This window comes from Notechis scutatus, chromosome 6, assembly GCF_049901735.1.
Source record: "Notechis scutatus isolate UNSWTSFEM ecotype Mainland chromosome 6, rNotScu1.2, whole genome shotgun sequence".
Taxonomy (NCBI): Eukaryota; Metazoa; Chordata; class Lepidosauria; order Squamata; family Elapidae; genus Notechis; species Notechis scutatus.
Genome location: NC_142014.1, coordinates 52,053,350 through 52,067,581, shown reverse-complemented (window position 1 = coordinate 52,067,581; position 14,232 = coordinate 52,053,350). Strand labels below are relative to the sequence as shown.

The following is a 14,232-nucleotide window of genomic DNA, read 5'->3' as shown; positions in this document are numbered from 1 at the left end:
CAAAGCAGACTCCTCGTCCCAACAATCTTTCAAGAGTGATTTACAATCATAGACCTTATCAGGCTTGGAGAGTTGCCAGGCCGATAGCTTCCAAGAGCAACGCTGTAGCAGAAAATACTTGGCAAGGAGTCAGGAACAAATCTTCATCCTAATCAAATGAACTAATTGTCTCCTGCAAACACCTCTCCCCTTTCACTCCTCGTTATTCCTTATGGGAGGGGCCATTCACCCTCCACCTGTGCCTTTACTCCCAAGCCAATCCTTGTTCCTTAACTGTTCCCTTCTCCTGGCAGCTCTGCGCATGTGCACATCGGGAACAGGCTCCAGCTGTTCTTCTGCCCCACTGATCTCTGACTCTGAAGGCAGCTGATAACTGTTGGATGGCCCTGGCCTCATCTCTGCCTCCAATGCAGAGCACTCATCGGGGCCTTCCCCAGACACCAGGACTGTCCCATGTTCCTCCCCAACCTCCTCACTGTCCACGTCTGCTGCCAGCTCTGCTGGCTGTTGGCGGGCCACAACAGTAGCAGCTACCAAGGGCAATCTCACTATCTGGCCACCAATCTCGATTGGAATGCCAACATTCTCCTCAAGAACATCTAGCTTGCTAGGAATCTTCATTAGAAGTCTCTGAAAAGCATCATTTAACACTGTGTACTCTCTTCTATCCAGCTGTCTTTTCCAGAATAACCAGTAGAAAGGAGCCCTGAAAAACATTTCCCAAAGAGAGCTAACAATACATGCTTTTCCTGTAGAATGAGCAGGCATCCCCCATCTTTCTGCTGTGCTTCTTTTAGTCTCTTACAAAATAATATTGTATTTGAAAACAGTAAATGTTCATCTGTAGTTACTGGTTAAGTTTGAGAACAATTAGAATAGAATAGAATAGAATAGAATAGAATAGAATAGAATAGAATAGAATAGAATAGAATAGAATAGAATAGAATAGAATAGAATAGAATAGAATTCTTTATTGGTCAAATGTGATTGGAAGGAATTTGTCTTTAATGCATATTTGCATACAGAAGAAATAGATCTACAGAGGATGCTATAACCATCACTCTTCACTCTGCTCTGACTCATCTAGAACAGCAGGAGTGGGGAGGCTATGTGAGGATGCTTTCTGTAGATTTTAGTTCTGCATTTAAAACAATTCTTCCACATAGACTAGTGTCTAAACTTCTGGACCATAGACTTTCTTATTCAATGTGCCTTTGGATTATAGATTTCCTGTCTGGCCACTCACAGACAGTCAGATTAGGTAATCATACCTCTTCAGCCCTTATTCTTAACACTGGTACACCATAGGGTTGCGTGTTGAGTCCCTTACTCTATACTCTTTAAGTGCATGACTGCATTCCCACTCATGCAAGTAATACTATTACTAAATTTGCAGATGATACAACAGTGGTGGGACTCATCTCTGGGGGGGGGGGGTGAGTCTGCCTACTGAGACAAGGTAGACCAGTTGCTTTCATGGTGTCAAGACAATAACTTGGTCCTCAACACCAATAAGACCAAGGAGCTTATAGTAGACTATAGAAGGAACAGATCAGATATCCAGCCCTTGCTTATTTATTTTATTTATTTATTTTATTTGTCAATCGCTTACAAGATAATAGATATAAGTATAAACATGAATAAGAATACAGGAAATAAATGGGGACAATAAAACAGGGATGGTAGGCATGATGGTGCACTTATGCACACCCCTTACAGACCTCTTAGGAATGGAGTGAGGTCAATAGTGGATAGTTTAAGGTTAACGGAGTTGGGGTTAGAGGATGTAACAACAGAGTCAAGTAGTGCATTCCAGGCATTGACCACTCTGTTGCTGAAGTTGTACTTTCTGCAATCGAGTTTGGAACGGTTTACATTGAGTTTGTATCTGTTGTGTGCTCTTGTATTGTGGTTGAAGCTGAAGTAGTCATTGACTGGTAGGACATTGTAGCAGATAATTTTGTGTGCTGACTTCCGGTTTGAGCTTCTTCAGTGACAGACCGAAACCTTGTCTCTGTGAGGCTTCAATCCGTGCTCGCCGCTGGAGCGCCCCGAGCCGGCTGGCTTCGGGGCTAAGCCACCCCATAGAGGTGGTGAAGAGGGGGGAGACTGCCTGCAGGGTTGAGGAGAGCCGCATCTCTCCTCCCCAGCTGGCCATTACTCCCTTTCCCGAAAGCGGTTGTAGCGGTGGTCAGAAATGGCCACCACAAAGAAGAACTCGACCGGAAAAGAATGTGCAGGAGGAAGATAAGAGGAGAAAGTTTTGATTGACTGGGTCAAACAGCAAAAGCAACATATAAGGTACCCTGGAATTGAAACTATTTAAAAAAAAACATTGTTCCCTAAGAAGATTTTTAAGCTGCGAAGGAGAGAGAAAAGGGAAAAGATTTGGGTTTTTTTTTCTCCTTTTCCTATACTGACAGCTAAGAGACTTAAGTAAGAAATTGGAAAAAAATCCACTTTGACATCAATAGGCATTTAATGCTGAAAATAAAAAGTCAAAGGGATAATAAAGATTTCTGGATAATTAAAAGCTTTTGAAAACAGGAAAGGAGAGAAAAAGAATAAAAGGGCAGGATCTGGAAGGGAGGAGACTGCCTGGAATTTAAAAAGAACTTACAGCAAAATCTCAACAAGACTTCCAAAAGATACACTCTAACTGAAATATCACAACAAAAACCCCAGGAAGAGAATGTCGAAAAAGAAATAAGAAGATATAACTCAGGACTATCTGGATTACTTGATGATTTCTGGATTCTTGGTTATTATTTTGAATGACTAAAATCAATTGGGTGGTTGTTTAAAACTGTTTAAAATGGGTCCACTTTTAGAAGAACTGAAAATGGAACTTAAAAAGTACAAAGAAGATGCACAAGAAGGGAGAGGTTCTTTTGGTTTCATATTTCAGTTTTTAGAAATGGAGATTTGGAATTATGAGAAACAACAAGAAATGCCTGCAGAATAAGAAGATTGCGACAAAAAAGAAGCCATCTTTAATGAACAAGTAATCTTAGATGGGGGGGGGAGGAAAGGGGGGAAAGAGAATGGAAAGTTTAATATTGGGAAAAACAACTCCAAAAAAAATAGAGTGAAAAATAAGTATAAAATCAGAAAGCAACAGAAGAGGGAAATGCAGAAGAGATAATTAGAAATAGAGAGACAAGGGGTTAAAAGGAGGAGGGAGAAGATGAGAGGGAAGAAAGAAAGGAAAAGAAGTCATAAAGGACAGAAACAAAATACAGAGAAACAGGGTCTATTTAGAGATAATGGGTGAAAATTTAATGGAAAAAGGGATTCTGCAAAGGTACATAAGATAGTATGGTTATATTAGAAACAGAAATAATTTTAGAAAATATGAAACAATGTATGATTAAAATGTCTGATAAAATAGCTATTGTAATTCAGTGGAATGCTTGTCAATAAATAAATGTAATAAAAGGTATATTTAATGATTTATAAAACATATGTGAAGAGAAATAAGGGAAAAATTAATTATGGAGATTATATGTGTTTTTAAGGAAGTATGATATTTAATTGAAAAGAAGTGTTAAAGATGTTAAGATTTTAATGATTATTAATGATAGAACTGAACTGGAACGGAATGAGGGTTTATAATTACATATATTTACAATCTTTTTTTAAAAAATAATATAGTGTGTATTATAAGAATGTACCAAGCAGAATTCGATTGGAAGTTATGTATTATGTATTATATTGAAGGTCATAACCTTAAGGTATATATTGAAGTTTAAATAAGAGTTGAATGGATGCAATTAAAAGATATAAAGGTGTCATACTCCAATTAGTAACTACAGGAGAAAATTTGTTTAATGAGAAAAGATAATATGAAATTGAAACAGAACAGACAAAAGTATAAATATAATGATTTGAATTGAGATGAGATAATCAAAATAAAATTGAGAAAATCAAAAGAGGGGAAAAACTATATAGAAAATGTAAAATAGTATAATATATGGAATAGAATACAAAAACGAGCATGAAATTGAGTTTTGTGTCTGTATAAAGAAGTTCAACCCGGGACCATGCTATTTTCAAAAAAGATGTTTTATTTGTATTTTGTATGTGTGAAAACCCAAATAAAACTTTATTTTACAAAAAAGATAATTTTGTGTGCTATGCTTAAGTCTAACAGTAGGCGGCATAGTTCAAGGTTGTCCAAGCCCAAAATCTCAAGCCTGGTGATATAGGATATTCTGTTGCAAGCAGAGGAGTGTAATATTCTTCTAGTGAAATAGTTCTGGACTCGCTCAATTGTATTAATGTCCAATATACAGTGCGGATTCCAGACTGAAGATCTGTATTCGAGTATTGGTCTGGCAAAAGTTTTGTATGCTCTAGTTAGCAATTCAATATTTCCGGAGGAGAAGCTTCGTAAGATTAGATTTACAACTCTTAATGCCTTTTTGGCAATGCTATTACAGTGAGCTCTGGCTTATCAATGGAGACCGAGTAGAGCAAGTGGCCAGTTTTAAGTTTCTGGGTGTTACCTGACCTGAGGTGCTCACATTGCAGCACTGATCAAAAGAGCCCAGCAGAGATTATACTACCTGAGACTTCTCAGAAAACAACTGAATGAAAAACAGCTGGTGACCTTCTACCGCTGCACCATACAGAATATCTTAACTTATTGCACCTCTGTATGGTTTGCCAATTGCACAGTGGCAGATAGGAAAGCACTCCAGAGGGTTAACGTCATTACCCAGAAGATCATTGGCTGCCCTATCCCCTCTTTGGAAGAGCTTTATAGCTCCCACTACCTTAAGAAAGTTCAAAACATTCTCAAAGATCCATCTCATCCTGGGCACCCTTTTTTTTTTTAACTATTACCATCTTGCAGACGGTACAGGATAATAAAAACAAGGACAAACAGCTTCTATCCCAGGACAATAACTCTATTGAATTCTACTGTATAGTGCAATATTAATGCAATATCGGGGGTTTTCAATTCAATGTACAGAATGTGAAGGACATGTGTTTGTGTTTAGTTTCATAGTTCACACTGAAGATGGTATTTAACTAAACTAAAATATGCTCTCAGTGTACATAAAGGAAAAAATACATTCATCAAGAATCATAAGATACAATACTTAGTGATAGTCATAGGTTATTAATAAGCAATCAAATCATACTAGGAAACAAATAAAACAATGTAATTTGTAAAGATACAAGCAACACAGTTATAGTCGTAAGAGGGAAGAAATAGGTACTAGGAAGAAAGAGAGGAATAATAGTAATACAGTCTTAGTAAATAAGTTGACAATGTTGTGAGAATTAGTTGTTTAGCAGAGTGATGGCATTCGGGGAAAAATTGTCCTTGTGTCTAGTTATTCTAGTGTGCAGTGCCTTATAGCGTCATTTTGAGGGTAGAAGTTGAAACAATTTATATCCAGGATGTGAGGGGTCTGTAGATATTTTCATGGCCCTGTTTTTGACTCGTGCAGTATCCAGGTCCTCAGTGGAAGGCAGGTTGGTCGCAATTGTTTTTTCTTCTATTCTAATTATCCATTGATATGTGTCTATCTTGTTTGGTTGCAGAGCCAAACCAGACCATTATAGAGGTGCAGATGACAGACTCAATAATTCCTCTGTAGAATTGAATCAGCAGCTTTTTGGGCAGTTTGAGCTTCTGAGTTGGCACAGAAAGAACATTCTTTGTTGTGCTATTTTATGATGTTTTTGATGTTAGATGTCCATCTTAAGTTTTGAGATATGATAGAACCTAGAAACTTGAAGGTGTCTACTGTTGATAAGTTTATATAGCCAGTTGTCTAACTATGAAGTATAGGTTAAGTATCAAATATAGCAAGAAAAATTAATAAAATTTAAATTATGAGAGAAAGAGAGAGAGAGAGAGTTATTTCTTGGGTGAAGTACGGTGGGTATTTCATCTGTTATTTTTGTCTCAACATTATTAATTTGATGATTCAGGATGTGCTATATAGTATCACATAAACATTAAGCTGTTATCACACAAATGTATAGATTGTTTGTTTTATGTATTATACACAAAACATGCCTCTTTATCTTTATAATATTTATTTGTTTCTCATTGGTGAAAATAATACAGAGTACTGATAGTCTTTGTCTGGACTCTGGAAGTTAAGCGGGGTTGGATTTGGTTGGTATTTAAATGGGAGATATCCGAGTTTGACTTCTCCTTGGAGGACATTTTCCCTTGAACTTTCTTGGCTGGCCAGGTTATTAATCTCCAAGCCTTATTAATTTCTCTGTAAAATGAGTATTGGGAATGATAACTGCAGAATCAAAGAAAATTTAGAGCTCAAGCTTCAAGTCCACCTTTCAACAAACTTCTTTTCCAAACTTTTATTTTGTGAAACAAATTTCCCAAAATTCCAAATCTACCTGTTTGAAACTAGTTTATACCCACTGAATATTAATAATGTACAATAGAGTTTCTTCCTAAAGTACCCTGTTTCTCCAACAATATGGCCTCCCCCAATAGGAAGTCCCAGCATGTTTTATAGGCATGAAATGAAGTTAAGCCCCTCCCCCCAAATTAAGGCCTATATTAAAACATGCGAAATGGGGGGGGGGAATGGTGGGGGGGGCTTGCCGTTAGGAAGTACTTTTGTGGCACACCCGGATATGGTGCTGCCTGCGTTGACCCTGATACGAAGTGCCCCACCAACGCCGAGGTCAACATCCAAGCTGTCACCGCCTGCCCTAAGATGCAAGGGTGGGGGGGAATTAAGTCACCCCCGAAAAGACGGCCTAGCCATTTTTTCAGGGCTCAAAAAAATAATAAGACCCGGCCTTATTATATGAGAAACACGGTATTAATTATGTGAATAGTATGTTGGGTTCAGAAATAAATGTAGCAGAATTATTTCAGTCAACCTGAAACTGTCAAATGACTCATTCCTACATTTTGCACAAAGCTCCAAGTATTGTTGCACTCTAATAGGTCAGAAGATTTTGTGGCTCCCTGCTGTAGATCCTCAGCAGATAAAAGTCTCACAAAAGAGACAAAAGTGGTCGATTAGTGGTTATTTCTGTAGCATGTGTCTGAGTTACACAATAAAGCTACAGCAGCTGAGCAGATAGATGACAACTATCTATTGCGCCCAGGTCTTTGCTTTTTCTTCTAATCCTATGCAGTAGATTTTAAATTATGTTATAGTTTTAAGTTAATATTACTAAGTCTATGCAGAGATGTACATTGAAACTAAAATTCATTTTAAAATCTAAGCATATTTTTAATGGAATAAATAAACCAGGCACTTGAAAAATAGAACCAGAAACCAAGAAAACAATAAGCCTGAAACAATGACAAAGTAGGGAGATAATCTGCAATCAGCTTCTGTATGTTAGTAGTAAAGTAAAAAGGGGAGATAGAAATTAGAGCTCATTCCAAGAAATAACCAAAAACACTTCAGTTCCCCTTTGTATATACATCTGCACACAGATCAAACAATATTAACTTAAAACATTATCTGTCATCAGTCAAAACTTTGTCATTGTTCAACATTATTTGAATATTTTCCTATATAAAGGAAACCCATAAGACATTAAAAACAATAGTCTATCAAATCTAATCTCACTAGCCCTAGACTCGAGAGCAGGCAAGAGATGCTTTGTGAGTTGACACATTGCTTATGTACCAATGGTGCCCATATGGTCTGCAGAGTAAAAATCTTCAGGGCTTTTTTGAAGGCTAAAAGATGGGGGAGGATGGGGGAAATTCATATTTCTGGGGATAACAAATTCCAAAGACTGGGGCAACATGTTTTAAATATCACATAGGATGGAATGAATCTAGTCAGGAAAGATGATCCCATATGAATCGCTCCCTGAGCGAGAACGCTCCAAACGTGGCTTTTTCCCCAACTTTGAGAGTTTTCCCCTCAACTGCTGAGTGAGAACACTGTGTTACAACTTCCTGTTTACAGAGTAATAGCGATCTGCTATTCAAAAAGCGATAAATTCCTCTCATCAGCTGCTAGTAAAACAATCAAGCCGTTCCTTGCAGACTACTAATACTACCTCATTACCTCAAAACTTACAACTTTTCTACCTCATCACCTATATCAACGATTAGATAATCAATTTCTATAAAATATTTTATTAATGGTTTTATTAATTTATTATTTTTAATTGATTAGTGTGATTAGAGTGTTTAGTGCAAACAGTGTGATTACTGACTAGATTAAAATATCAAAATTCATGTAATTTAATTGAATAGCAAAATCATTGATTTAGTGAATTTAAATGAACAGTGTGATTAATAATTAGTGTAATTAATTGATTAGTGATTAGAGTAATTAATTGATCAGGCTGATTGTTGCTCAGGAATATTATCTGACTTGAGAGATTACTACAGTTGATTGTTTGATATTGTTTGATGTAATATTGGCTATATAGATTACCCAAAATTGTTCCTTTAATTAATTCAATCAACGTACTATTTTACCAATCCTACCATGCCAAAAAGTAAATCCTACGTCAAACCACAACCTAAAGAGAAGATAATCCCCACCAATGAACCACAAGACTCCTGCACATGCCTTAAATGCTACAAAAATCTAAAGGATAATAAATACTCCATCATATGTTCTCTGTGTAAAAAATACACTCATCATGACTGCTTGGGATTACCTGAGCAAATGATTAAATACCTAGAATCATCCAATGAGTATCCATATTTCTGCAAATCATGCATACCCAAACTGGATCTGTCTGAAAGAGATGATACCATCGAAACCATTGAAACATCCCCAATCATCGAAACCATTAAAACATCCCTCAACACCATAGTAGCATCCCTGGACGCTGTAAAAGAAAGAATAACCAACCTTGAAAAAAAAAGACACAACGCAAAAACCTGAACATCAAATAGCTACAAACCACATCTCCACCCATCAACCACAATCCAATCCAAAACCCAATCCACAAATAAACACAACCCAGACAAATATTGATATCCCAATCCTCATCAGAGAAGCTGTTGAGCGTGAACGGAAACGTCCAAACGCCATCTTATTTGGACTAGAAGACATCAATGTCAATGATGACATCACAACTGTCCGAAACATCATCAGAGATTATCAAGCATCAACCATCTCCGCTGATGAAATACTTGACATTTCCCGCATCGACCGAGAGCTCAAAAATAGAGACGGCTCTGTGGCCCCACGCTTGTGCAGGGTCATTTGCAAAAACGAATCAAGCAAACGTAAATTCATTTATACTATAAACTCACTCGCCAAAACCAACACCAACCACAAGAACCTCCGTTGCCGCCCTGACCTAACCATACAGCAACGTGCCCACTCCCGTGTACTCCGCATCGAACTCAAAAACCGTCTTGACAATGGAGAGAAGGACCTGTACATTGACTACCATGCTGACTGTATCAAAAGTAAGCCACGCAACCCAATTCTCAACTTTTACCCTCAACCACAACCCTACCTCAACCCATCCACCATCACCCAAGACTAGGCACGCGCGCCCCAACTACCTCAATTCTAACTACTGCCGGACTTAAATGCAAACTACTCAATACAAGAAGCCTCGTGAATAAAATACCTGAATTTCTCATCCTCCTTAATACGGCTAACTTCGACATTATATTTGTCTGTGAAACATGGCTCAATGCATCTCTCCCCAACTCCATTACCACAGTAAGAGACTATCATGTTTACCGATCAGATCGTGAAAATCGTCGAGGAGGTGGTGTTGCTATATTCTATAAAAAATCCTTACATCTAAAAAATATCCAAGTTACCCAGGAGCTTGCCCTTCCTGAAACCATCATCTGTGAACTATCCTTAAATATCACAATTCGATTCTTACTATGTTACAGAGCACCTGATTATGACATCGAACATGTAAACAAGCTAAATACATTACTAACATGGGCTACATCCTGCCCATACCCTTTTATCTTTCTTGGAGATTTCAATCTACCTCATATCGACTGGACCCTAAATAATTGTATACTGAAATCATACACACAACCTTCTACAATGCTATTACAAATCTGGGACTGGAACAACTAGTAACCAACAACACTAGACTAAACAACTGCCTCGATCTCATCTTCTGCAATAGTTTGAATTTAATTTACGGAATACAAACTAAAGAACCCTTTTCCAGCAGTGACCACAATATGATTGACTTTTGTCTCAACATACGTCCACACAAAAATCACCTCAATGATGTAATCCCCAATTATAACTTCAAAAAGGCAACTATGATCTTATAGACAACGACCTCTCATCCCTTGATTGGCAATCTCTATTCTCTGGATGCAATACCGTTGAAGACCATTACAACATATTCTTACTTGAAATCAAAAGAGTCATCATACTATATGTTCCAAAAACAACTCCCAAAACAAAACAAAAAAGAAGATTACCCATATCAATAAAGAAACTTCAATCCAAAAAGAGGTCACTCTGGCGGAAAAACAAATCTGGTCACGTTGCCAATTTCAAAAACCGATACAAAAACTTATGCCACCAGATAAAGACCGAATGCACCAATTATCACATTAAACAAGAAGAAAACCTTCTAAGCACCAATTCCACCCGTGCTTTTTACAATTTTGTAAACAACAAACTAAAAGAATCAAGGTCCATCCCTCCCTTGATAGGACCTGATGGTAAAGACTGCAATGACGACACCATTAAAGCCAACATCTTTAACACATTCTTCGGCTCAGTATTTGTAAACAGCAATGTATCTTGCCCAGTATTTCCTAACCGTACCACAGATAACAACAATGACCTAATACATATCGATTTCACAGAAGACAATGTTGAAAAATCACTACGCAATCTAAAACTATCCCTATCTATTGGACCGGATGGAATATGTGCCTACTTCTTAAGAAAGCTATCCACTGCCATAGCCAAACCTCTAAGCATAATCTTTGAAAAATCTTTCAGGACCAGCTCCTTGCCAAACCTATGGTCACAAGCCACAGTCATCCCCATCTTCAAAAAGGGAGACCCAAGCCTAGTTGAAAATTACAGACCAATCTCCTTATGCTGCATCACCTGCAAAGTCATGGAATCAATTATTAACCAATCCATCATCCTCCACTTAGAGACAAACAACCTACTCTCCAATAAACAATTTGGTTTCAGAAAAAAACTATCCTGTAATCTGCAACTCTTACACTGCAAAAACATATGGACGACACAACTCGACCAGGGCAAAGCAATAGATGCAATCTACATAGACTTCTGTAAAGCCTTTGATTCAGTGGTACACGACAAACTACTCCTAAAAATAAAATCCTATGGTATATCTGGACAACTGAATAACTGGATAGAAGCATTCCTATCAAACAGACAACAAATGGTCAAAATCGGGAGAGTCCTATCAAATCCAGTACCTGTCAATAGTGGTGTCCCTCAGGGCAGTGTTCTAGGACCAACTCTCTTCATACTCTACATAAACGACCTCTGTGATCATATTAAGAGCAATTGCGTTCTCTTTGCTGATTATGTAAAGCTGTTCAATACTACAGACAATACTGCTACCCTACAAAAAGATCTTGACTATGTATCCGAATGGTCAAACAAATGGCAACTTCAAATCTCAACAAATAAATGCTCTGTCTTACATATTGGCAAAAAAAAATCAGAAAATAAAATACAAGCTGAATAGTCAAGACCTTGTTGATGACCCAAGCTCTGTAAAGGACCTTGGAATACTCACCTCTAATGATCTGAGTGCTAGAGCCCACTGCAACTACATAGCCAAAAAGGCATTAAGAGTTGTTAACCTAATCCTACGTAGCTTTTTCTCTGGCAATATCACACTACTAACCAGAGCATACAAAACATTTGCTAGACCAATACTCGAATACAGTTCATCAGTCTGGAACCCTCATTACGTATCTGATATTAGCACAATTGAGAAAGTCCAGAAATATTTCACAAGAAGAGTTCTCCACTCTTCTACTCGTTGTAGAATGCCTTATGCCACCAGACTTGAAATTTTAGAACTAGAAAACCTTGAATTACGCCGTCTTCGGTCTGACTTAAGCATGGTATATAAAATCATACATTGCAATGTCCTACCTGTCAATGAATACTTCAGCTTCAACCATAACAACACAAGAGCACACAATAGATACAAACTCAAAGTAAACCGCACCAAACTTGATTGCAGGAAATACGACTTCAGCAATAGAGTAGTCAATGTCTGGAATACTCTACCCGACTCTGTAGTCTCTTCCCCAAACCCCAAAAACTTTAACCTTAGACTGTCTACCATTGACCTCACCCCTTTCCTAAGAGGTCTGTAGGGGGCGTGCATAAGCGCACCAACGTGCCTACCGTCCCTGTCCTATTGTTTCTCTATTCTTTTATTTTTCTTATATGTACCCATCTCATGTATTCACAACTATGTATACACTTATACTTATTATCTTGTAAACAATTGACAAATCAAATAAATAAATAAAATAAAATAAAAATATGCCTGGGCAACCTGAAGGGCTTTAAGAGTGTCTTGAACTTGTAATCAGTGCAACAATTGCCAACAAACATGTAACACTGTTGAATCTGCTGTTTTAGCAGACTGCATTTTGGACCACATGGAGTTTACAATTCATCTTCTAAGTATGGTGCATTACAAGAATCTATATATATATATTTGTATTTTTTTTCTTTTTAAGAACACTGAGAGCATTTGCACCAAAACAAATTCCTTGTGTGTCCAATCACACTTGGCCAATAAAGAATTCTATTCTATTCTATAAAATGATAAGCGCATGAGTCATTTTGCCATGGTGCTTCAGCTCCAAGATCCACAACATTAGCCAGAACTGACAAAGGCCTGCGGGCCACAGCCTCTAACTGTGGCTGTAGAAAAAGCAGCAAATTCAGGAGGATCTCCAGATAGTGGAGCTTTTTCTTAAGTTGTTATGTGACCTCATGCAGAGTCCATATTAGAATTGGGTAAGGCCAGATTGATTATCAACAACATGAACTGTAACTTTTAGGGATGAAATCTCTAAACAATCAGAGCCAATCTGATCTTGTTTTGATCCATTGAAATCTTCACAGTCGCAAGGTTCCCATTATGTTTGTTTGTTATCTAATTTCAAGGAGAGGGGGAAGGGGACAAGGAAACTGCCATAATCACGTTAATTAAAGTTGCATGCACATTAAATTAGCTTTCCTGTAATAGATAGCAAGTTATGCATTGTGATGTTAGAATCAAGCTCATCATAGGTTAAGCAGCTTAAGGTGCTTCATAAACATTCACATGAAGTGACCCAAATAGATCATCATTATCATTATCATTAAAGCCAACAGAAACAGAAATGGGATTTAGGAAAAACCCTTTTCTGGTGCTTAAAAGACCACCTGGAATATTATCAAAAGGATGGTGTGCATTCCCAAAATTAATGTATGATTGAATGAGTCTCATTAGAATTTTAAATCAATTGAGCAGTTTTTCTCCCTCCCTCCCTCTCTTTCTCTCACACTCACTCACTCACTAAGGAAATCAACCACCCATGTAGTACATTTTAATGGTATTCTTCTGGCAATTTCCTCACTTGCTTAGGTTAATAGAAGCTAATTAGAGAAAATCATATAAACCATCACAGCCACTATTGAAATACATAGAATTTCATGTTGGTAATAGATATATTCTTTTTTGTGTGTATTACCAGCACTCTTATTTCCCTATTTATGTAAATTTCCTCCTTTCTTTGTCCTGCCAAAATGGTAGTATAAGATTACTTGCTCTTGCTAATGATTCCCCTCCTTTACTGTCTGTCTGCTATAAAAATTTGGAACTTCAAACACTGAGAAAATATTGGTTTGATTCACACATAATACCTAGCCATAATGTGATGACTCACTTTGACTTAACATATTGTGCAAATTCAAATATAATAGTTTATTACACAAACCAGTTAAATGAGCCATGACCTAATATGATGAGTGAACCAATTTTTATTTTATGTGCAGTGGAAAACTTTATTTAATTCTATAAACCACTAACTCTCAATCACTAGCGTAGGGAAACCTAACCAATAAAGCCAAGGCTCTTCTGTAATATAATTTTATTAATAATGATTATTAAAGTAGTTACACAATCCTCATGGAAGGCTACCTAGTGGGGCTGCTGTGGCTGAGGGAAATACACCTGCAGGCTCTTGTGACAAAAGCAGCATTTCAATATCATGCCACAAACTGCATCCTTTTGGATTTGTGTGGGATA

At 37.4% G+C, this 14,232-nt stretch overlaps 1 protein-coding gene across 1 annotated transcript in view; it reads left to right on the top strand.

The window, feature by feature from the left end:
* Nucleotides 1–14,232, top strand: part of GRAP2 (GRB2 related adaptor protein 2) — a 68,135-nt gene that overhangs the window by 8,303 nt on the left and 45,600 nt on the right. The gene's annotated exons all lie outside the window — the stretch shown is intronic.